This window comes from Barbus barbus, assembly GCF_936440315.1.
Source record: "Barbus barbus genome assembly, chromosome: 27".
NCBI lineage: Eukaryota > Metazoa > Chordata > Actinopteri > Cypriniformes > Cyprinidae > Barbus > Barbus barbus.
Window position 1 is genome coordinate 16,041,465 of NC_136755.1, and position 23,607 is coordinate 16,065,071.

General features: G+C 38.5%; 1 long non-coding RNA gene and 1 pseudogene across 2 annotated transcripts; one reads left to right on the forward strand and one right to left on the reverse strand.

The window, feature by feature from the left end:
- Nucleotides 1-6,050: 6,050 nt before the first annotated feature.
- Nucleotides 6,051-23,601, forward strand: LOC306847060 (annotated as a pseudogene). Its single transcript, XR_013786014.1, has 49 exons — nt 6,051-6,221; nt 8,934-8,969; nt 9,213-9,296; nt 9,752-9,808; nt 10,112-10,156; nt 10,340-10,393; nt 10,487-10,540; nt 10,648-10,701; nt 10,796-10,849; nt 11,006-11,059; nt 11,344-11,388; nt 11,545-11,643; nt 11,740-11,793; nt 12,032-12,130; nt 12,220-12,264; nt 13,735-13,833; nt 14,435-14,488; nt 14,593-14,700; nt 15,082-15,135; nt 15,345-15,443; nt 15,601-15,654; nt 15,777-15,875; nt 15,970-16,023; nt 16,125-16,178; nt 16,282-16,335; nt 16,754-16,807; nt 16,922-16,966; nt 17,077-17,175; nt 17,254-17,361; nt 17,450-17,503; nt 17,597-17,650; nt 18,523-18,576; nt 18,742-18,795; nt 18,944-19,051; nt 19,245-19,298; nt 19,396-19,449; nt 19,572-19,733; nt 19,831-19,938; nt 20,028-20,135; nt 20,225-20,278; nt 20,449-20,556; nt 20,663-20,716; nt 20,821-20,928; nt 21,067-21,120; nt 21,215-21,322; nt 21,480-21,726; nt 21,829-22,013; nt 22,132-22,374; nt 22,606-23,601. The product of XR_013786014.1 is annotated as an uncharacterized misc_RNA (transcript).
- Nucleotides 19,233-22,356, reverse strand: LOC306847090. The gene is made up of 4 exons (XR_013782130.1): nt 21,406-22,356; nt 21,065-21,320; nt 20,796-20,970; nt 19,233-20,693 (listed from the first exon to the last, which is right to left on the reverse strand). It is a non-coding gene; the product is annotated as an uncharacterized lncRNA (long non-coding RNA).
- Nucleotides 23,602-23,607: the final 6 nt, after the last annotated feature.

Here is a 23,607-nt window from a genome sequence, read left to right on the forward strand (position 1 = left end):
CATTGATGTGAGCATAAGTATTGGGACAGTTGAACATAAGGCAGATATAAAAGATTAAAAGCTATTATTTAGTTGCAGATCCCTTGCGCACAATCACAGCAGTGAGTCTGTGACCCATAGACATCACCAGACTCTTGGTCTCATCCTTTGAAATGCTTTTCCCAGCCTTTAATGCAGCCAATTCCAATTGTTGCTTGTTTTGGAGAGTTTCTGCCTTTACTCTCCTCTCCAGCTGGTGAAATTCATGTTCAATCGGATTTAAATGTGGAGTTTGACTCGGGCAATCTAAGACTTTCCATTTCTTTGCCCTTATAAATTCCTTGACTGAACTGGCAGGGTGTTTTGGGTCATTGTCCTGATGTGATATGTCAATCAATCCCAATGAATCTGGTGGCATTTTCTTGAATATTGGTAGGCAAGATGGTTTTGTACCCTTCCAAATTCATTCTGCTACTGTCATCATACATTAAGTCATCAGTAAAGTTGAGAGGGCCTGCTCCAGAGGCAACCATGCATGCCCATGCCATGACACCACCTCCACCATGCTTTACAGATGAGGCTGTATGCTTGGGATCATTGCAGTTCCCTTTTTTTCTCCACATTTTTGCTTTCCCATCACTTAGATAAAGGTTCATCTTTGTCTCATCGGTCCATAAACACAGTTCCAAAACTCTTCTGGCTCACCTTTGTGCTGTTTGCAAATTCTAATCTTGCCTTTCTATTTTTGGTGCTGGTCAGAGGTTTGCATCTTGCTGTATAGCATCTGTAATTCTGTATCAAAGTCTCCTGAGGACAGTAGATTGTCAGAGCACCACCCCAGCTCTAATTGTCTTCCTCTTTTCTTTTAGCATCCAAATTGCTTGCTTTTCTCTCAAAGTCAGCTCCCTCATCTTCATCCTGGTTTGTGTGTGTCATCATCGAATGCAAGGTTCAGAATACAGAAGTAATGGATATAACTGATACGATACATTTCCTGCTTTTAATATCTGAAGAATTAATGCAACAGGACACAGCTGATCACTTAGAAAGACCTGTGAGGCAACTGTCCCAATACTTTTGCTCACATCAGATAGAGGGATTAAACTCTAAAAGTGCTGAACTTCTTAACTGGTAAAATATCTATGTGTTGATTCACCCAAAAATAAAATGTGACATTCTGTAGTTGTGTCTCATATTCATCTTTTAATCATATTTGTCAATGTCTTGACTCCACAGCCAACAGAGCAATTTTGTCTTTACTGTTCCAATATTTTGGACTGCACTGTATGTATATATATATATATACACCCTGGACCACAAAGCCAGTCATTATTCAATTTTTGAAATTTAATAAATAAGCTTTCCATTGATGTATGGTTTGTTAGGATAGGGCAATATTTGGCTGAGATACAACTATTTGAATATCTGAAATCTGAGGGTGCAAAAAATCAAAAAATTGCCTTTAAATGTAAAGTTGTCCAAATTAAGTCCTTAACAATGCATATTACTAATCAAAAATTAAGTTTTGATATATTTATCGTAGGAAATTTGCAAAATATCTACATGGAACATTATCTTTACTTAATATCCTAATGAATTTTGGCTTACAAATATACCTGTTATGACTGGTTTTGTAGTCCAGGGTCACATATATATTTATATATATTATAAATATTCATATATATATATTAGTGCTATCAAAATTAGTGTGTGTGTGTGTGTGTATGTATACATGTACTCTACACTACTCTGTGCCAGTACCACCTTGGCAGTTGTTTAAAGGCAGGTTGTTTAAATACATGCTTGACTGAGGATGCCTCACTTGGGCGTGTCTCCCACCTTCAAGAATGACAGGTCTTTAGAAACTCTCCTCAGGGGAAGCGCTTGTTCAGTTTGAATACGAGCATAATCCTGTCTCTTTAAAAACTTTTTTTTTTTTTTTAACTGTACCTAAAATTTGGCATAAGTAGCTAACCATTGACAGGACTTTACTGCACTGAAAAATCTAAAATAACATGTTTCATATCAACCTAAATTTTTCAGTGCAAGTACATATTACAAAAATCACAAAACAAACAAATGGCTTAAGTTGTCTCTTGCCCCCCTTCCTCTATAGTTTAGCTGTGAATCTACATTGTTTACACTTGGTTTTCACACTTGTGTCTGACTGCATTAGATACATGCTGTGACAGCCACACTGGTATGATAGTCTTGTACTGATCATGTTGCAGCTAGCTGGCAGGTGTACAGTGGATAAACTCTAACATGAGGCTTTTTGTGGTCCATGTACCTCCTCTGCTCTGCCTCTGGATGTGGAGAAATCTGAGACGCGGAAACAGGGTTGAGCACACAACCAATCACACGATGCCTGAGCTAAGCACATCTGGAATCCAACAAAATACAGCACTAGCAAACCATTCGCAGCCTGGAGACCTCAGTGGAAAAAGGAGAGTTCTGCAAAATGGCCGACAAAAAAGCTGAGCAACATCTGAAAAACAACATCACAATAGAGATCTCAAATATTAATGTCATTAAAGTGAATGGTGCACGAACAAACAAAGTTAACAAAGCCTTTATCCTGTTTCAGAAACAATATTAGAAGATGCTTTTATGAGTATGAATTATTGTTATACATCATTTTACTGCAAAATAGCCATATAACAACGTGTACAGCACAATGATAAGACCAAGCAGAGCTATGCAAAATAACCATAGAATTCAAATAAAGCATCTTTTGCATCTTCTTGTTCAATATGGAAAATTAAAAATGTTGCTGAACCAGATTAGACTTCAAAATTTTTACAATTTATTTTACTTCTATTCATTTTTTATTTACTTCTATTCATTTTTTTTTTTTTGCAGATTTAAATTAAATATTTAAATTGTCAAAAATTATAATACAGTTATTATTAAAAATTATTTTATAAATAAAAAATGCTATACAAATGGTAAATTATTATTGTATTTATATAAACAATAATAATTATGATGATGATGATTATTATTGCTACTATTGTTCTTATACTTACTTTACTTATTATTATTATTACTACCTTTCATAAAGCTCAAAATAACAACAGTTGCATAGATACTCAAATTTCTTAAATTAGATGAGTTTACTAGTTAGCAAGTTGACTGGTAAAAGTTGGCCTGTGGTTTTACTTTCTATTTAGGTAAAAAGTAATTCAAGTAATAATACTTTTATAGTGAGAGTTTTCAGAACATTTCATACTTCTGACAATATCATTGTTATGAATAAGGTCAGTTATGTAGTAAGCAAATGCATGTGTTTTATTTTTTCCTAACTCATTCCCTGCTTCACTAATGCGGTACGTAAGCACCGTTCCCAACTCTTCACCTAGTCTCTCTTGAATCTGTTGAATTCCATGTTTGACATGGACATGCTGCAGTGCCTGACCATCTTTGAAACACATTTGCTCTCATACGCTCCTCCCCCTCATTGCTTTCCCTGCTTTAACTACAAGTGAGTTGCTTGGACATTCCAGCAATGACTAATATTTTTCTGCAGAGAAGTGAAGCCCAATGGAAAAGAAATAGTGGAGCCGCCATTTTAAGAAAACTTGTTTTTCAGGCTAATAAATATACTGCATGTATACAATACACCTTAATTGCCACAACCCTTTCTGGGTTTCAAGTAGTTGTCAAACGTATATGACTCTGTCTGTACAGACATTAACACTAGTGACAATAATAGGTGTGAGTTACTGTGTGTGTTACTGTCCTGCTGAGGAGTCTAATTAAGCACTCATAGTCTATGAACTTTCCCATCCTGTCCAATTAACCATTTAAACAGTGGGTGGGCTGTAACAGACCCTTAGGAGTTTATTACACTGAAGAAAACAAACATGCTTGCACATCAATTACCATTACAGGGTTTCTCAGCCCGATCTCAAGGCAGTTTATACATATTTTACGAGGTGGCTAATTCATACGACCTCACTCGTACAAATTCTAAAGGACACCTTTACAACAGGCTGATTTAGGGTTAGGTTTTAGGAAAAGGGACAAGTATGGTCCCAATATGGCATCTTTTTGTGATTTTAATAAATACAACATGGGACTACAATACACTGAGGTGCAAATAATATGCTACTCTATACACTAATTATTTAAACTCATGCTATTTGAGTTGTAGCATCTGCTCATTCATTATAAAGTGTCAAGTGAGTTTATGTGCATGTGTGACCCTCAGTTTCCATGTATTCATCAACATAGTGCCACTTGCAGTTTACTGACAACAGAGCATTACTGTAAACTGCACAGAAATATCCTGTAGCCAACAACAACTGATGCTTTTAATCAGTGTGGGATCCCTGATTAGATGTGGAACAGTAGCCTAAAGCATATGCATTTTACTCATTTTTACAGTGTCCCTATTGGTAGTAATTTTAGATTGGAAGAAAATTTAGATTGAATTAGATTGAAACACACACTTGTAGACACAGTAAATGTGTGTTTTGGTGAACATGTCATAGGGTTTGTGCGCTTTCAAGCTCCACATTCTGCAGAGGACTAAGTGGTGGATTCTGGCTGCAGACATGTCTGGTCCTGTGGCCAGAGCTGCACCGAGGAAGGCAGGATCTGAAATTAGATCTCCTAGACTGGCCTTAGTCTTCTGTCTAAAAGTGAGCCGAAGTAAAGGTCTACAGCAAAATTGTCTCTCAAAAGAGTTTGAACAATGAAGAAAAAATGCTGAGGCTAGCCAGTTGGTCATCAGTGCATGGGTAAATGACAAATAAGAACGATACAAAGGTGAAATTCTTACTATAAAAAAACATATTGTCTACCAAAAGTTAGGGTTAAGGTTCAAGTTTTCAAACATAAATGTTCAAACACAGACAAAGCCTGACTTATGATAAAGTAATTTTTATGTCATGAGGGTCTAAAGGGGTCATCACTGTTTTTCTTGTCACATGACAACAAAATGGCTTCCTGCATGTCAGTCATGGCACACTGACTTTTTCACACTGATTTGCAAGAGAAATGTTTATTATTTGTAATATTTTAACAAATTGCTCCACTGTTTATTTTCTTAATAAATAATAACTCAACAATAAATCAATCCCAAATGTCAAACAATGGAACATTTTTTACTCTTTCTGTCTTTTTTTTTTTTTTTTTTACAATTTCAGTCTTTTTTATTTATCATTGTCTTATTATTATTGTTTTTAACTTTCTTACTTTTTTTTTAAATGTCTGAACAGTTACACGACCCAGACTTATATTAACTCCCACAAAATTATCATGACTTAGAAACATCTATCACTGAAGAATAGTTATTTTTGTCTGAATTGAATGTAATTCTAAATAACGTGATAGATCCAGGGGGAGAAAAATCGTCACTTCATTGACCCATATAACAGTACACTGTATGGTTTAGTAGAGCTTTACTTTAAACAAAGTTAAAATTATAGGAGACAATGGCAGTCTACATAGTGCACCCATAAAACGAAAAAATGTGAGGATTTCAGTGTGGTATCTGTATGGCCAAGCAGATTAATTGAATGCATAATAAAAGACAAAAAGGTGCCAGAGTTCCGTTCAAATACATGCGCGTAATGGTGACCTGATCATACAGTGATGCGCGTTTTTACATTTCAAATCGATATGCCGAAGCCTGCATATAGCGAGTATTCTTCAGTTAGATATATCTCCCGTGAATCCGGGGTCAGAAGCGCATTGTGAAGATGCGTCAAATGCGCAAAACGTGCCATAAGTGTCCGCTGGACGCGCTCGGACCCATCCGTTCTACATGAGCTATAAGCGCCATTGAAAAGCCTGAGAAAAACGGTAAGCTTTTCTCTTATAAAGATCGACCATGTCCACGTCCTCAAAAGAATGGATCTAATTAAAACGTTGTACTCGTCATCATTGTCAGAGCATTGCCAAAGTCTGAGAGAGAGGCAGGGATGAGGGCAGTGCTAGGATGAGAGTCATATAGAGTCTCTCTCTCTCATTGGTTTGGGGCTCACTCTGGACACGCAGTCAAGGGAACCTCCTGCCATATAAATAGGGCTGGTTGGTCTTTATTATTCTAGCATCACGGCAGCAGGTCCCTGCTAAGTTTGGAGTTTATACCACAACTGTATGCCTGCTTGAAGTGGTTAAACCAGGTCACTGCAGCACAAGGAGTCTGCATGTCGGTTTAGACATGCTCAGCTTTGTGGATACCCGGATTCTGTTGCTGCTTGCAGTGACTTCGTACCTAGCATCATGTCAATGTAAGTTTGAAATATGCTTTTTTTTCTAACCAAGGATCTTAAGGCTTTTCCTTTCTTCTACTGGATTTGCTGCGCTTGCTTGGTTGAGCCTTGCTGGGAAATTACCTCAAGGAAAGCTAGAACTACATCTGAAGAATTGAGGTGTTTCATTTTGGCTTGCCACTGTAAAATCCAGCGGACCTTTTTAATGGATTCTTCGTGGTCTTGGATATTTTCATCTGTTGCAATTGAGAAACGGAAACATATGGCATAGTTATTAAAAACTATTAGCAAAAAAGTACAAAAATATAGACAAATTACGGACAGCAGGTTAAATGTCTTAATTTTTAAAGTCTAGGTTAGGGCGCTGTACCTCATCATTGTCCCAGACTCCAGGAGTGTTTTTTTTAATTATGGGGGTCTGTAAAATCTGCCCCCTGCTGGCTAAAGTCTGTAACATCATTTGTAAGAAACATCCTATAAAATTGTTAATAATCTGATTTAAATTGTGTTTTCAGTATAAATAATAATAAAGTTACTATAAATAAAACCAATATGTTAAACAAAAACATATTTAGGCCTATTATAAGCCAATCATAAATTTGATGTTATGCCTCTTAAAACATAAATGCATTTTAGAAAAAATTGATTTGATAAAACTGATTTTCCTTTGATTTTTTAGCTGATTTTAGAAAACAGAAAATTGGCATTTAATGTGGCATTAGGTCATCACCTAGTAGTCAAATTCACCACCTGGTGGAGAATGAGTGACATGACACGTAGCTGCTCCTACTGGATGAAAACTATTTAGTTTGAGTGGGAGTCATATCTGGCATGGCAACCGGAAGGCCTAAACATGTAAACAATTACTGATAACCTCTACATTGTTGGCAGTACCTGATAAACACTGCATGTGACTCACTTGCTATAATAAATCAAAAAATAAAGTCAGCCTAGCACAGTACTATATTATATATACTATACAACAGAACTTTGTTAAAACTATATATAATCAAAAGATTTCATATTTGTTCAGCCTCCTGTAAGAAATTATATTTTGAGAAAAAAACATTACTATGATTTTTCACACTTTAATTAGATTAAATAAAGTAATTCAAGCAAATAAAAAGCTGTTTAGTGAATTTAATAAAGTACATAAGTATATTAATTAGGATTTCAAGATAATACTTTTAGCAAATGCACTATACTACAGTTTTGAACATCGTCCATTCTTAAAGATGCTCAATTTAACCCCAAGTTATTAATCTAGGCACACTTTATTGTTTGTCAGCAAGACATGGATGTAAATGCACAAAATTCAAACCAGGCCTACTAAAATCTGGTCTTCTTATTTTTGCAACAATGCAAAAAACAAACAAACAAAAACAACTCCTGTGCATAATTTTTCTTTTTAAGGTACACATTTTTGCATGAAGGGACTGTATTTAGCATAAACATTTTTTTTCTGTTCAGATTCTTCTGAAATGCTTAGAGTGAATATTTGCATAGAATAATAAATAGTAGACTTTTATATGTTTTTTTTAGAACTGTTACCATATTTCAACATATGGAGTGGATAACTAATCGATCACTTCTGTCTGTCTGTCTCTCCTTCTCTGTTTTTCTGTTTTCTTCCTCCACCCCCATCTTCATCATACAGCGGTCAGTACACTCGCATTAAGTTATTTTAATTGTATTAATAGAGATATTTACCTTATCTGATCTCAAATCTGCAAATGGATGATGATATTCGGTGAGAAGATCCTTTGGTCAATCTCAAATATACCAGAGCATTTCGGACTATCAGAATTTCTGGGGGTTTTCCTTCTTGCCTGTGACGGAAAGGAGGAAAGCACCATTGGCTCGAGCAAATGTCAGTGAAACTAGAGACCACCCTATCCTGCCTACCAGACAACCTGGGCACAATGGATCTTTTTAGATGGCCTGCTGAAGAGGTGGACTCAAAGTAACAAAATCAACATGCCGCAGAAATTCCTCCAGCCTGGTGGATTTCCCCAGCAGTTCCCTCAAGTGGACATGCATAGCATAGATTATTAAAATTGGCATAAATATTGAATGTTATTTGGGATTGAATCAAATTGCTCACCTGAATATCACATAACAGTATTGATCTCTAACAACAGAAGATGCTTAAAGGAACGTAATGAGAAACATCAAATTTCAGTCAGTGGGACAAGTTCAGTGTTCTGTCCGTGTGATGTAAACTAGGCCTCTGAGCTCCTTAAAGTACCTTGGTTGAATGTGGCATCACATGACTGGTGCATTGCTACCTTCAATAATATTTAATTAAGTTGCATGCATGACGTTAGTGGTAGTTAGTGATGCATACTGCACTGTGCATGTTATAATTGTTTTGCAAGATTAATTTTGCATGTTTGTAGTTTTAAGAATACAAGAAATGCTTTTGATATGAGCTATTGCACATCAAATGACAAGAATCTTAGAAAGGTGGAATAAATAAATCCTATATTTATTTATTTATTCACTTTTCTACATGCAATTATGTGAAGATAAGTATTGGTTCTAATGTTCATGTTTATGACTGTAGCATAGCATATAACTTAAATCTGAAAAACATCAGTTTTTTTTGTTGTTGTTTTTTTGCAGTAACCCTGAGCATGCATATAAAAAGCAAGTGGTCTTTATATGAAGGAGTATTAATATACTGTTGGACTTTAAAACAGTTGTCTGGTTATACTTTTCTGTAAATAGGGCCCCAGGGGACCAAAAGGACCCAGAGGTCAGAGGGTAAGTTTATCCCGTAACTTTTCAGCATTATAGTCATATTTAATATAGGCCAAATAGATTATTATAAGGTGTAAAATACCTTAATTATACAATTAGCCATCATCTATAATAACGTGGATAGGAAAAAGCTATTCTGTATATTTTTGGTATCAGTTTCACTGGTGCTTAGTTTACATCAACACTAAAACAATAGAACAATCACAACTAGCTTAATTTTTTTTTATTTGTTCTTGTTCTCCATAGGGTCCTAAAGGACCAGATGGAAACCCCGGCAGACCTGGATTTCCTGGGCCTCCCGGCCCCCCTGGCCCCCCTGGTCTTGGTGGAGTAAGTTTCCATTTTGAACAAAAGACTTTTCCAGAGACCTAAACCTGTATACTACATAGCGACTGTGTGATTAAAGCTTGCGGTTAGTAATATTTGAGTCTCATGATCCTCTCATTACCCCTTGACCCAGTCATATTTAACATTTGACCTTTAACCTTTGCCCTGAACCCTGGCCTCAAAATGGCTTCCAAAAGTGTGAGCTGTATTTATATTCAATACAAGCCTAGAAACAGTGTCATAATTTTAGTATGAAAGAATAAACAAAATGCTAAAATAACTAAAGCTTTCTATTTCTTTCTGAATCTTTTTAATGATAATGATGGAATATAAAGTTAATATTAAATTATTGTATTATTGACATAAAAGAAATCAATAATTACTGAAATAAAATAATTTATTATTATTGCTCAATATGTTTTATTTATGCTAAATATTTTGCTTAATTTTTTCTGTAGAACTTTGCTGCTCAATATGATGGCGCTAAAGGACCTGACCCTGGCCCTGGCCCTATGGTGAGCTCATGTGATTTAATATCAGCTTCTTTTCTGTTCAGTTTCATTTCATTTCCGCTCTGCTATTAAATATATTAATATCACATTTATATTAAGAGTATATTAAAAACTAGAACAGTTTGCTACTCATATATAACATCCAAAAACTGATTTTTCTTGCCAAAATGTGTTAATATTAATGTTGCAATGTCGTACAAATGAAATACTGGACTTTTTATTTTATTTAATCATAATATGTAAATTACTGATGATCATTTTGAGTCCTCAGGCCACTCATTTTTACTTTCACTTTAACTTTTTCAGGGTTTGATGGGACCTAGAGGCTCAGCTGGACCTCCCGGTGCCCCTGTGAGTATTCATTTAACAAACTGATTGAAGTATTGATACCTTTTCAATAAAATTTGTAAATAAAACTGTTTAGAATTACTAATTTAGATGAAGTTCTTATTTTGATAATCATTTGATTAAGTATTATTCTGGGTGATTTTGGCTCTAAAAATAACATTTATTCCTTTTTCTGTGAATATATAGGGACCTCAAGGATTCCAAGGACATGCTGGTGAGCCTGGAGAGCCCGGACAGGCTGTAAGTACTCTTGGTCAACACAGTTTTTTCACACAGTTCGGAAATGACTTTTCAACTTTAATGTTGATTTCTCTCTCTATCATCTCATTACAGGGAGCTGTTGGTGTTCGTGGACCTCCTGGACCTCATGGCAAAAATGGTGAAGATGTGAGTGCTATAACACTGTATACTAAAACGGAGCTTCTAACTCGACCATGCATTGCCCCATTTATACACGCTGTGTCTTGACATCCTCTTTTATATTATTCTCAAAGGGTAACAATGGCAGACCTGGAAAACCTGGAGACAGAGGAACCCCTGGATCACAGGTAAGGGCATCAAAATTCCCTTTTGTATGCATGTTTGTATCTACCTTAGTAATGTTTCTTACAAGGAACATCATCTTTGCTCTCTCTTCTACAGGGTGCCCGTGGTTTCCCCGGAACTCCTGGACTTCCTGGCATGAAGGGACACAGAGTAAGTGCTTAGTATTGAGGACTCATGAGAATACATTGTTAACTTTTATCTATTAATTCCAAAAAACAACATTTCTCATAGAAGATAAGACTTAATATGTCATTTCAATTGCTTACATCTCCTAAGTAACCATGATCTTAATTTCTTGTTCCTCAGGGTTACACCGGTCTTGATGGACGCAAAGGAGAGCCTGGTGCCGCTGGTCTTAAGGTAGTAATCAAAGGTTTACATCCTAAAACATCTCAGACTATAAAGAAATGCACCTGCCACTTTAAAAATACATACAACAATACCGTTTGGTAGAATCAAAGTGCAATTCAAAAGACCAACTGCACTTGCTGATGCTTTACATAAATATTCTGACTTGTGAAGCCGCATTATGTGTATTACTCATAAAATACAGCACACTTACCACATTTTATAATGCATAAAATGAATCAAGTCAAATATATATTGTCATATTTTAAAGGCTTATGTTCGTCTTTTTTCAACAGGGTGAGAATGGTGCTGCTGGATCAAATGGAACCCCTGGACAGAGAGTAAGTCAAACATTAAAATTTATGAAAATCTTCAGTGTACTGTATATCCCAATTCTGCCTCCAGCACAAATGACTCTATCAGCTTAAATGGCCTTAAAAACATACCTACTTCAACTCTTTATATTAAGTACATATCGCATTCCTCTTGTTGCACAGGGTGGTCGTGGTCTTCCTGGTGAGAGAGGTCGTGTTGGTCCCTCTGGCCCAGCTGGTGCTCGCGGTGCTGATGGCAACACTGGTCCTGCTGGCCCTGCTGTGAGTGGACTAGCTGCCCTTTGACCTCTCTGTCTCCTAAAATGTGCCTTATGGCATAGTCCTAATCTAGACGTAACACATTTTCTCTCCTCATAGGGTCCTTTGGGAGCAGCTGGTCCTCCCGGTTTCCCTGGTGCCCCTGGACCTAAGGTATGAGTGACAGCTGGTGAAATCAAAACTGAATAAATTTGACTAAATTTGGCACCTGCCTGGCACCTCTGCATAAAACAATGTGCCAGAAGATTAATAGGCATGCTAGCCAATACTGCCAGTTCATATCATTTGATTAGATCTCATGCTCTGCATATAGAATACCTTTCCTTAATTCATCATAGCAACCTTCTCTCTTTTGCCATCTGAAATTTACAGTGTCTATAATATTTGACAGGGAGAAATTGGACCCGCTGGTCCCACTGGCCCATCTGGACCTCAGGGACAAAGAGGAGAGCCAGGCTCAAACGGTGCTGTGGGCCCAGTTGGACCCCCTGTGAGTGCATTTTAAATATTTGCAGATAAATTCATCTGATTTTCTTGAAGAAAAATAATAATAATATGTCTCTCTTTGTACTTTTACAGGGTAACCCTGGTGCTAATGGTATCAACGGTGCTAAGGGAGCAGCTGTAAGTTTCCATATCATTCATACTAAATAACTGAACAAAATATGCTGTGTGCAAAGAAATGTGCTAATCATTTTAAAGTACAACTGCATTGGAATTGTAGGAAATAATAGCCTAATATTTGTGAAACAAATCATGCCAGAATTATTTTTGCTGTAATTTGAATACTTTTTTATATATATTAATTTAATTTTTATTTATTTTTAATATTTATTTATTTATTTAATTTTTAAACAGCAATTGACCGTTCGCAAAGAGCTTGATTGACAGGCGATCTGACCTATCAGAACGCGGCTATTATATGCCGCTGCTGCTAACCGCCATCTCGCCCGACGTCTACGGTCTCCATAAAAATACATGTTAAAACGGGGTAAAAAAAGATAGACTTATTGAAACTTTTTATATATTTTATATAAATATTTTATATAAATATGTGCGGAGTGTCAATTTGTGCTGTTGTTGGCTGCCACAGTAGCAATAAGCTAAGGTATTCCTTTAAAGTACTTGTTTTGCGTACCAGAAAATCGGTCATGTCCGGCACTGTGCTCTTATCATTCTGTGGACAAAATCCCGTGAACTTCGCCCCGAATGAGAGCTTTATATGCACATGTGCACTCATCTGTTTTCAATGCAGCTAACTTGCGTTGCTTCATGTCCTCTTCCCACTCTTTAAACTATGACAGGTCCTTTACTGCAACAAGACAGTCACTGCGACACTGAAACTATGGCACTATGTACTTTTTATAAACCATTTTTATAGGTTTCACGTTATATTGTGGGCTCGGAAAATATGTAAATGCGCATGCCCTGTAGCCACAGCTGTATCCCTTCTAGCCTTAACCACAAATCAGACAGGAGAGTAGATTAACTTTGGTGGACTTAAACTTGAAAAATGGTGTGTTCCGCGGTTGAAATAAAACACTTTCTGATGTTTATTCATGTTCATTTTGTGCTTTAAGTAAATATGAAAAGACGATCGGTTCACATGTTTGAACTGAGGCAATACAGTGACCTGTCACGAGTCATGACACATTGAAGAGCCACAAAACGGTATTTATTGTTTGAATTTCTTAAAGAATGACTCAATTTAAAAGCTGAGGGTCCTGAGACCTTGTTTCATATCAGAAGTAACCTGCTCTATTGTCAGTTTCCTCTTTGCTCTGAGATGTATTTTTCACTCCGTGAGAATATGATCTGTAGCGTGAGCGGCAATGTTTGTCCGTCATGGCAACAGTAACTAAGGGTGGGCGGGTTTTGCAAACGGTCAATTACTACATTGCAATCACAAATCACAATCAACTAGCTGAAGTGTCCAAATTAATTTGAAAACATATCACTTTACAGTTACTCTACCTTAACTGACTAACTGAAAGCTGTATGCTTTATCTTAAAAGTAACACTTCTATAAATTCAATGTTTGTGTGAAAGTGTATGTTCTTAGTTTTTCAAATGTATTTTTGGTGTATTCCACAGGGCCTCCCTGGAATTGCTGGTGCCCCTGGTTTCCCTGGCCCTAGAGGCGGCCCTGGCCCCCAGGGACCTTCTGGAGCCTCTGGTCCAAGAGGTCTTGCTGTGAGTACCATCTGATTAGTCTTAGCTGAGTTTGTGGCTGAAAGAAAAAAATGGGCAGGACAGTTTTATAGAAAACGCTACTTTAACAGAGTCATTATCAGAAAGGTTGACATCAGAAAACCAGCTTTGAGTGAAGTAATCCAGGTTTAATTAGATGTCATTTAAACAGAAAAGAGGTCACATTTTCAGTTGAAGAGACAATGCCATTGCACAACAGTCATGATATGGAAGTATTTTTCAGTCAACTTAATATTACATACATCAATACTAACATAATTACATAAGTTTTAGTTCTAGTAACAATATCTTAAAAAACAGTTTGAGCCTAGATTTAATCAGAAGTAACACCAGCTGAGGGAGAAACTTTAATTATGTATTTTACAGAAAAAAGGGTGTATGTTATTCTATTAAATTCTATTAAGTTATTTTATTAAATTATTCCAAGCAAAACATAATTTAATATTTTCTGTTTTACTTTTCATTTTGGTGCATGACTCTATTTATGTGCATATTCTTTTTTTAATCATAAATTTTTAATAGGGAATTTCAGATATGTACATCTTATAAAATGGTCTAACCTTTGAACTGCCTCGATGCTCAGGGTGACCCTGGACCCGTTGGAGTGAAGGGAGATACTGGTGTCAAGGGTGAGCCTGTGAGTATACACACTGACATCCATCTCAACAATTTATAAAGCATATAGTCTGTGCTATGGCTGAATGTCCTTGTTCACTTCCTTCTTTGCCTTTTCCTGTACAGGGTAGTGCTGGTCCTCAGGGATCCCCTGGTCCTTCTGGTGAAGAGGGCAAGAGAGGCTCAACTGGTGAGCAGGGAGCTACTGGACCCGCTGGATTGCGTGGACCTAGAGTAAGTTTGATCTTATTAATAAAATGTTAATTTTAATATGAGATAGAGAATGGAATCTTGACTTATAAGAGTCTCCCACTTCGCTTCCTGTCAGATCTAAACTGGCCTATAATAATAAAGGCAAAAACACCAAAAATAAAAAATACCACTTTTAGTTGGTAGGTGGACCAAGGATTTAAAAAAAAAAAGTACAAGACATACAGAACAACAGTACAATATATTGAAAAAAGTATGAATCCAGTGGACTATGTGAGAGGTCTTCTGTAAGAATAATGCTAAACATTTATAAAGCACAATACAATGGTTAATTTTTCTGCATTATGGCTATGTTTGTTTATTAATTTATTTTTGCTAATCTATGTATACTGATGTTTCTTGCAGGGAGCTGCTGGTACTCGTGGTCTGCCTGGTCTGGCTGGTAGATCGGGCCCAATGGTAAGATTCAAGTGATATAAAAAGATCTGTTCTGTTTTGAAAGGAGCTATGGAGTGTATATAGAATTTGACAGTGGTTTAGCTGCTTTGGATAAATTTAAAAATATGTATACGTATACAATTTCTGATAGTTTTTCTGCCAAATCCACGCAATTATACATTGTTCTGATGCTTTATTTAAGACACTGATCTATGAATCTTGTACCTTAGGGCATGCCTGGTGCCCGTGGTGCTACTGGTGCCTCTGGAGCCCGTGGACCTCCTGGAGATGCCGGTCGTGCTGGTGAGCCTGGTCTTGTTGGAGCTAGAGTGAGTATCAGCCTCTTACTACTTTATATCTATCCAGTCCATTATGACAAAATCTGTAAATCAAAAAGCAAGAAACATGTGAAATTTCTATGCACTGAGATCAGTTACTCTTGACATGTGACCATATGAACAAGACCATCACTTTATATCTTTTCAGGGTCTCCCTGGTAGCCCTGGCAGTTCTGGACCCCCTGGAAAGGAAGGGCCTGCTGTGAGTACACAGTTTTTATATTCATACTATACACATAGTTTAAGTTACCCAGAAAAATATTACAAATCCATGATAATTGTGCTTTGTGCACACTCATCCCCACTTTATATGCCGTTCTCTAGGGTGCCTCTGGTCAAGATGGCCGCAGCGGCCCCCCTGGCCCAACTGGACCCAGAGGCCAGCCCGGTAATATTGGATTCCCTGGTCCTAAGGGACCCTCTGTAAGTATTGACTGTTTTTTATACATTTAATCTTTATTTAGATATTCAAAATATAGTGATGTATCAATGAGCTTTTCAATGAACCTTGTTGCAGGGCGAGTCTGGCAAGCCTGGTGAGAAGGGACCTGCTGGCCCCACTGGACTGAGAGTAAGTTTTTCAGAGAGAGAAATATCCGTTATAAACATTCTTCAGTATCCAGTCTCAAGGAGTGAGTTATTAGTTATTGTGCTGCTCCTATTTTCACTTAGGGTCTTCCTGGTCCTGATGGTAACAACGGCCCTGCTGGTCCTGTCGGACTTGCTGTAAGTAGACCATCTCAAATTTTCTGAAAAGACTGTCTATGTGGATTAGTACTTGACCTTTCACTGTTTCTCAGTGGTAATGGTTTGTTGTCTTCTCATTTAGGGTGCCCCAGGTGAGAAGGGAGAGCAGGGACCCTCTGGTGCTCCTGGTTTCCAGGTCAGTGTCATACTTTTACAAGCCTTCTTTCAAGATTATATAGTCTTCATTTGAGCTTGAAGTGTGACGTTAAATATAAGAAGTGTTTCCCAACCATCTTGGTAACCCATATGTAGGGCTCAAGTACCAAATGCTGCCACAAATAGTTTCCTTTAATCAATACAGTGAGTGAAAATGGGCTAATCAAGTAGTTCAAGCTTATTTGTCTTTTACAAGCTTTGATAGTTCAGGGGCAGTTGTGAAGTAAAAAACTGCAAAATCGCAAGGTTTCCAAGCTCTCCCTAGGTGTATCCATGGTTGGGAATCACTGTCATAGGCAAATATAATAAGATAAATTTGTATTAGTCCTGTATGAATTCTTCCTGTTTATGTAGTGTTTGAATCTTAAAAACTTGTGTCTCCTGCTCAACCTTAACAGGGTCTTCCTGGCCCCGCTGGACCTGTTGGTGAGGCCGGCAAGTCCGGAGATAGAGTGAGTTTTCATGGCTTAGATGTTATGCAGCTTATGCAGTTTTTGGTTCACTTGTATAATACTAGATGCACAATGTCATGCAAATCATTGCATTTATTTCTTATCTCTCTACAGGGTATCCCTGGAGATCATGGTGTATCAGGACCTGCTGGTGTGAAGGTGACTTACCTTTTTCTGATTTCTTGTTCTGTGTTTATTCTCACATGAGTATGTGCATGAGAAGAAATGAGCCTATCTTACGGTTCTTCTGTCCTTTTATGACTGTTTAGGGAGAGCGTGGTAACCCTGGAGCTGCTGGTTCTGCTGGTGCTCAGGGACCCATTGGTGCTCGTGGACCTGCTGGTACTCCTGGCCCTGATGGAAACAAGGTATGTACACAGGTCACCCACACGGCATCTAGACAGATCCTTTTTATGAGTGTAACTGACTAAATCTGTATTCTTTAGGGAGAGCCTGGTGCAGTTGGAGCTGCTGGTGCCCCTGGACACCAGGGAGCTGCTGGTATGCCCGGTGAGCGTGGTGGCGCTGGAACTCCTGGACCTAAAGGAGAGAAGGTACGTTTTGAAGCAATGCTCATGGCACTCTATGTTGCCAAATCTGTATGTCTCTTACAGCTGACTAAAACATTTCTCTTATACACAGGGTGAGCAAGGATACAGAGGACTGGAGGGCAATGTTGGAAGAGATGGTTCCCGTGTAAGTATACCAAGTACCTTTATCTCATTTCATACAAAATTACACAAATGTTTTGTAGCCGCGATTTTATGGTACTTCTTCCTCAATTTACAGGGTGCTCCTGGACCCAGTGGACCCCCTGGACCCGCTGGTGCTAATGGTGACAAGGTAACCAAGAGCGTTCTCTCAACTGCTATGGCAGATCAATAAAAAGAATTGTTGCTATCACTCTAAATCATTGAAATACTTACACCAGTTCAATGGGATTTTCTTATGGATCTTGCATGATGAATCACACATTATAATATAATGTCAAAAGTGACATCATAAAAATGAAGAGGATTTCACACGATTGAGAACAAGATCACACTGGCATTCATTTAATGGCACACCACTAACAAAGAACAAAGAACTAAGAATCTTAATACAAGAATGTATTAAGATTCTTACCTTCTTAAAGGTAATTAAATTTTTTTAAATATGTACATGTAATTTCATGTATATATTTATATTCATATAATTTATATATAAATATTTAATATATAAACAATATACCTTTCTGAAATATACACATGCATGTGTGTGTATTTATATATACATAATATACACAGTACACACACATATGTACACAAAAACTTTTATTTTGGATGCGATTAATCGTTTGACAGCACTACTGGAAATCCAATGGTCTTCTTTTTTTATAACAAAATATATTAAATTTGAAATACAAATTTGTTCAGCATGCTAAGGTAAGATGTTTAATGGATGTCATACAAGGAAAGGTATTTAAATGGGTCTCATTTAACTAATGTGAACGGCCTCACAAAAATTAGAGTGGGGGACTATGGCTTGCAGAGTGAATGTATCCGAACTGTTCTGAGGGATCTCCAAAATGATTACAGGTGCTTCCTTGAGACTTTTTGCAGCCAAAAAGAAAGTCATAACCTACAAATAATTAACTTGGAAGACTGGCAAAAGTACTTAAATCAAATAGCTGTAAAGACCATTCTGATAAAACCAATCTCTGTGTTCTCTTCCAGGGTGAGACTGGCTCTTTCGGCCCTGCTGGACTTGCTGGTCCTCGTGGTGCTCCTGTGAGTATTATGATCAGTTCTTTACTACACACTGATAGAATAATTATTTCATTATTTAATGATTTATGATTGCCCAATATTAAGGAACTAAAACAAGAACTGTGCATTAACTATAATTCACTTCAGAATCAAGCATTCATGCTCAAATCTTAACATTTATTTTAGGGTGAACGTGGCGAGTCTGGCCCTGCTGGACCTTCTGGATTTGCTGGACCCCCTGTAAGTCCATGTGAATTCTCCTGAAGTCTGCTACTAAAGAACGCTTCTTTGTGATTCATACATTCAATTTTAGACTTCAAAGCAGCTGTTTTAAAAACTCTGAACACACATGCACTAAAAACTGACAGGGACACAATGTGTCTTGTAGGGTGCTGATGGCCAGACTGGACAAAGAGGCGAGAAAGGACCTGCTGGTGGAAAGGGTGATGTTGGACCCCCTGGCCCTGCTGGTCCTGCTGGCAATACTGGACCCCTCGTAAGTTTGAGACTGCATTTAATAAAAACTCATAGATACTTGAAGAAACATATCTTAATGAGAATTTACTTCTGAAAAGTAGGCTATTGTAGTTTTGACATTCACCTCATGTCTCAGTCAAGGATACATTGGATAACATATCAAATGTATCTTTATGATTTTTTTATTTTTTCAATTTCTTGTGCATCTTTAGGGCCCTTCTGGTCCTGCTGGCCCACCTGGTGCCCGTGGTGACTCCGGCCCCCCTGTAAGTATGCTTTTATGGAATTATACATTGATTTATTTTGCTTGTTTAGTTGTGCGACATTACCTACGTGACCCATGAATTTCTGGCTCTATTCTAGGGCTTGACTGGTTTCCCTGGTGCTGCTGGCAGAGTTGGACCTCCTGGCCCTGCTGTGAGTAATATTAGATAACTTTTATAGTTGTCCAGACCTAATGCTTCATGCTAGCCCTTGCTTCATTTCAGGATATATCTTTATAGTCTCACATATAATCTGATTTTCTTTCTACCCATTAGGGTATTGTTGGACCTGCTGGTCCCACTGGTGCTCCTGGAAAGGATGGCCCACGTGGTGCTCGTGGTGATGTTGGCACTGCTGGTCCCCCAGGAGAGAATGGACTAATTGGACCACCTGGTCTGGCTGGGGAGAAGGGATCTCCTGGAGAGGCTGGTGCACCTGTAAGTACAAGCTGAACACGTCAGACCGTGTCAATTGCAAAGTATTACGTAGTATATATTTTGTCTCATGATAAAAAAAATTATTTTTAAAAATCAGGGAGCATCTGGATCTGCTGGGCCTCAGGGTCAGCTGGGATCTCAGGGATTCAATGGTCTTCCTGGCTCCAGAGGTGACCGTGGTCTTCCTGGTGGCCCCGGTTCTGTTGTAAGTGCACTGACCCCTGATTGTCTCCAAACTGGTCAAAATGAACTTGCTACAGGGTAAATCTTAATCCGTTTTTGTGTGTTCTTTAGGGTGAGCCTGGAAGAGTTGGCCCTTCTGGTGCCCCTGGTCCCCGTGGTCCCCTTGGCAACATTGGCATGCCCGGTATGACTGGTTCTCAGGGTGAGGCTGGACGTGAGGTGAGTATCAATTGTACTTCATTTTAAGACACACAATTTGTAAGGTTTTTTCATACAATATTCATATATGCCACTGTGTTGTTTTGTAGGGAAGCCCTGGTAATGATGGACCTCCTGGCCGTCCTGGTGCTGCTGGCCTTAAGGTATATAGCCCTGATATGAATTCTGACTACTCATTTCTTCATATCTGACCATCACTAACTTTATCCTAACACTGTAGTCTTGAAATAAATCCTAAAGTTTCAATTACCAGACCAGATTGTGTTACATTTAAATGAAAAAAGTAATTGAACTGGACTATTTCAACTACCAGGGAGACCGTGGTGAGCCTGGTTCCCCTGGACCTTCTGGATCTCTCGGTGCTCCTGGACCCAATGGACCATCAGGCGCTGCTGGCAGACCCGGAAACCGTGGTGAATCCGTACGTGTCACTGAACTAAGCCACAGCATTTACTAAATTATGCATAGAAATGAAAGAGACTACCACACATGTAATCAATCCATTCTATCATTTACACCCCCTTTAGGGACCTTCTGGATCTGCTGGCCCTGTTGGATCTGCTGGAGCAAGAGGTGCACCTGTAAGTGTGTCAACATCATCTTTCTTAAAAGCATTTTAATTGAAGGACCCAGTCAATGGCTTCTGTGGATATTTCTTACTTTCAATGTTTCCTTTGATTAACAGGGCCCTTCTGGACCTCGTGGTGAGAAAGGTGTTGCTGGAGAGAAAGGAGAAAGGGGCATGAAGGGACTTCGTGGACATCCTGGTCTGCAGGGAATGCCTGGACCCAACGTAAGTGTCACAACTTTAATAATAAGCTTCAACGTCTTTTTCCTGTGAAAACAGTTTGAACAGTTTGTTTAGTTCTCATACAGATTAGTAAAATGATTCAGCATAAAAGATTGCAGAACAAATGACACTGTCTTACAGGGTCCTTCTGGTGACAGCGGCCCTGCTGGTATGGCTGGTCCTGCTGGTCCAAGAGTAAGCAACTTTCTCATTCTTAAGACTTGGCACACAGGATTTTGTAATAAAAGTGTGGAAATGTTCATAATGGTTGTCTGCATTTTGTCTTTAGGGCCCAGCTGGTCCTAATGGCCCCCCTGGTAAGGATGGTTCAAATGGCATGCCTGGTGCTATTGGACCCCCTGGACACCGTGGTCCTCCTGGACATGTTGGACCTTCTGTAAGTAAACATACATTTGAGAATTGCTCTTGACACAGAAAATAGATCATATAAAATATATTATAGAAAATACAGTATCTTACCTTGAGATAATATGTAGAGAAGACACCCCAGTTGAACACGACGTGTGGTTAATCTATAATGTGTTTAACTCTAGGGTCCTCCTGGATCTCCTGGTCTTCCCGGACCCCCTGGTGCAGCTGGTGGTGGATATGACACATCTGGAGGATATGATGAGTACAGAGCTGACCAGGCCTCTCTCAGGGCTAAGGATTATGAGGTGGATGCCACCATCAAGTCCTTGAACACTCAGATTGAGAATCTGCTTTCCCCTGAGGGCTCAAAGAAGAACCCTGCCCGTACTTGCCGTGACATCAGGCTCAGCCACCCTGAATGGAGCAGTGGTAAGTGAATCTTTCTTCTTCCAGTAGAGCTAACCCATCTTCCAATAGTTCTTACTTCCTATGACCTTCCCTAATGATCTGTATTGTTTTCTTCCCCTGTAGGTTTCTACTGGATCGACCCCAACCAGGGCTGCACCATGGATGCCATCAAGGCCTACTGCGACTTCTCTACTGGCCAGACCTGCATCCACCCCCACCCAGAGAGCATCCCACGCAAAAACTGGTACAGAAGCTCCCAGGAGAAGAAACACATTTGGTTCGGCGAGACCATCAATGGTGGTACAGAGGTAAGTTGAAGAATTTCACAAAAATGTCAGAAAGGACAAAATTAATTACTGTACTGACTGTTCAAGATTTATCAAGAGAAAGCAGTCTGAAGGTTGTCTTCTTCCATTCCCTTTTCAGTTCGGTTACAATGATGAGACCCTGAGCCCACAGTCCATGGCTACTCAGCTGGCCTTCATGCGTTTGCTGGCCAACCAGGCAGTCCAGAACATCACCTACCACTGCAAGAACAGCATCGCCTACATGGATGCCGAGAATGGAAACCTGAAGAAGGCTGTGTTGCTGCAGGGCTCCAATGATGTGGAGCTCAGGGCGGAGGGCAACAGCCGCTTCACTTTCAGCGTCCTAGAGGATGGCTGCAGTGTAAGTTTTCTTTTTGCACTTTGATTAAACAGACAAAATCTTCATCCAGTTAGCATGATATGTACAAGATAAGAGGTTAAGAGCTTATAGTCACAGAGGATAGTGTTCAACATGCATATCAAATTTACATGAGTCTATACATGTTTACACCTTGGCATGTTTATGACATATTGATGTTTGTCAAAAAAGAAGTCACTTAACATGTTTTGTCTTTTTGTTGCGTCCCTGCAGAGACACACTGGCCAGTGGAGCAAGACAGTCATTGAATACAGAACAAATAAACCATCTCGCCTTCCCATCCTCGACATTGCACCTTTGGACATTGGTGGCGCAGATCAAGAGTTTGGTTTGGACATTGGCCCAGTCTGTTTCAAATAAATAGACTCATGATAAATTAAACGAGAGAAAGAAAGAAAAAAAGAAAAATCTCTGCCCTTCTGTCTGTGTTTTTTTTATACTGAATGCTGATTTTTTCTGCAAATCCACTTGCTTAAGCTGGGCTCTATCGGAGAGGACCAATGGACTGAACGGAGCATTGCGCAATGCAAATTAATACAGCAGCCCAAAGAGACACGGGATAACACCATGTTATGGGACATGTCATCATTTTGTAAAAATAAAAGAAGTGTAATAAAAACAATGAAAGTATACATCACTTTGTGGTCTTTGTATATCTTCCAAAGAGGAAGTTTAAAACCACAATTTCCGTAAGGTTTAAACTACCTCATGTGTAAAGGAAAATATTAATCAACATCCTAGTTGTCACTAGTTGGTACTAAGGCTTCAAGTTCTGTCCTGTTTCAAAGGTGCTCCAATACTTGAAGCAGTGATATATGGTGCTATACATGCAGCTGTGGAGGAAACCACTGTTACTGTATTACTTTGTATTGTCTCTGAGGAATATTGCACAGGTCCCCCTGATAACCCCATTTTAAGCAGGTGGAATATTCCTAAACCTGATGATTGTCTGGTTTTTACTTTTTTTTGTTTGTTTTTGTTTCTCAGAGTTTTGTTCAGATTTTTTTTGTTTTGTTCAGGCATTACATTCTTTTTCGCCCCCCAGTGTTAATACTGACAGCACAGTTCGTCCATTTTAAAGGGTTGCAGAGGCGCCTCTCTCAAAACAAACCACAAAGTTTATTGTACCTATTTTGTATATGTGAGATGTTTAAATAAATTGTGAAAAGTTCTGAAAATAAAGCATGTCCAATGTTCCGAAACACATTATTCCAT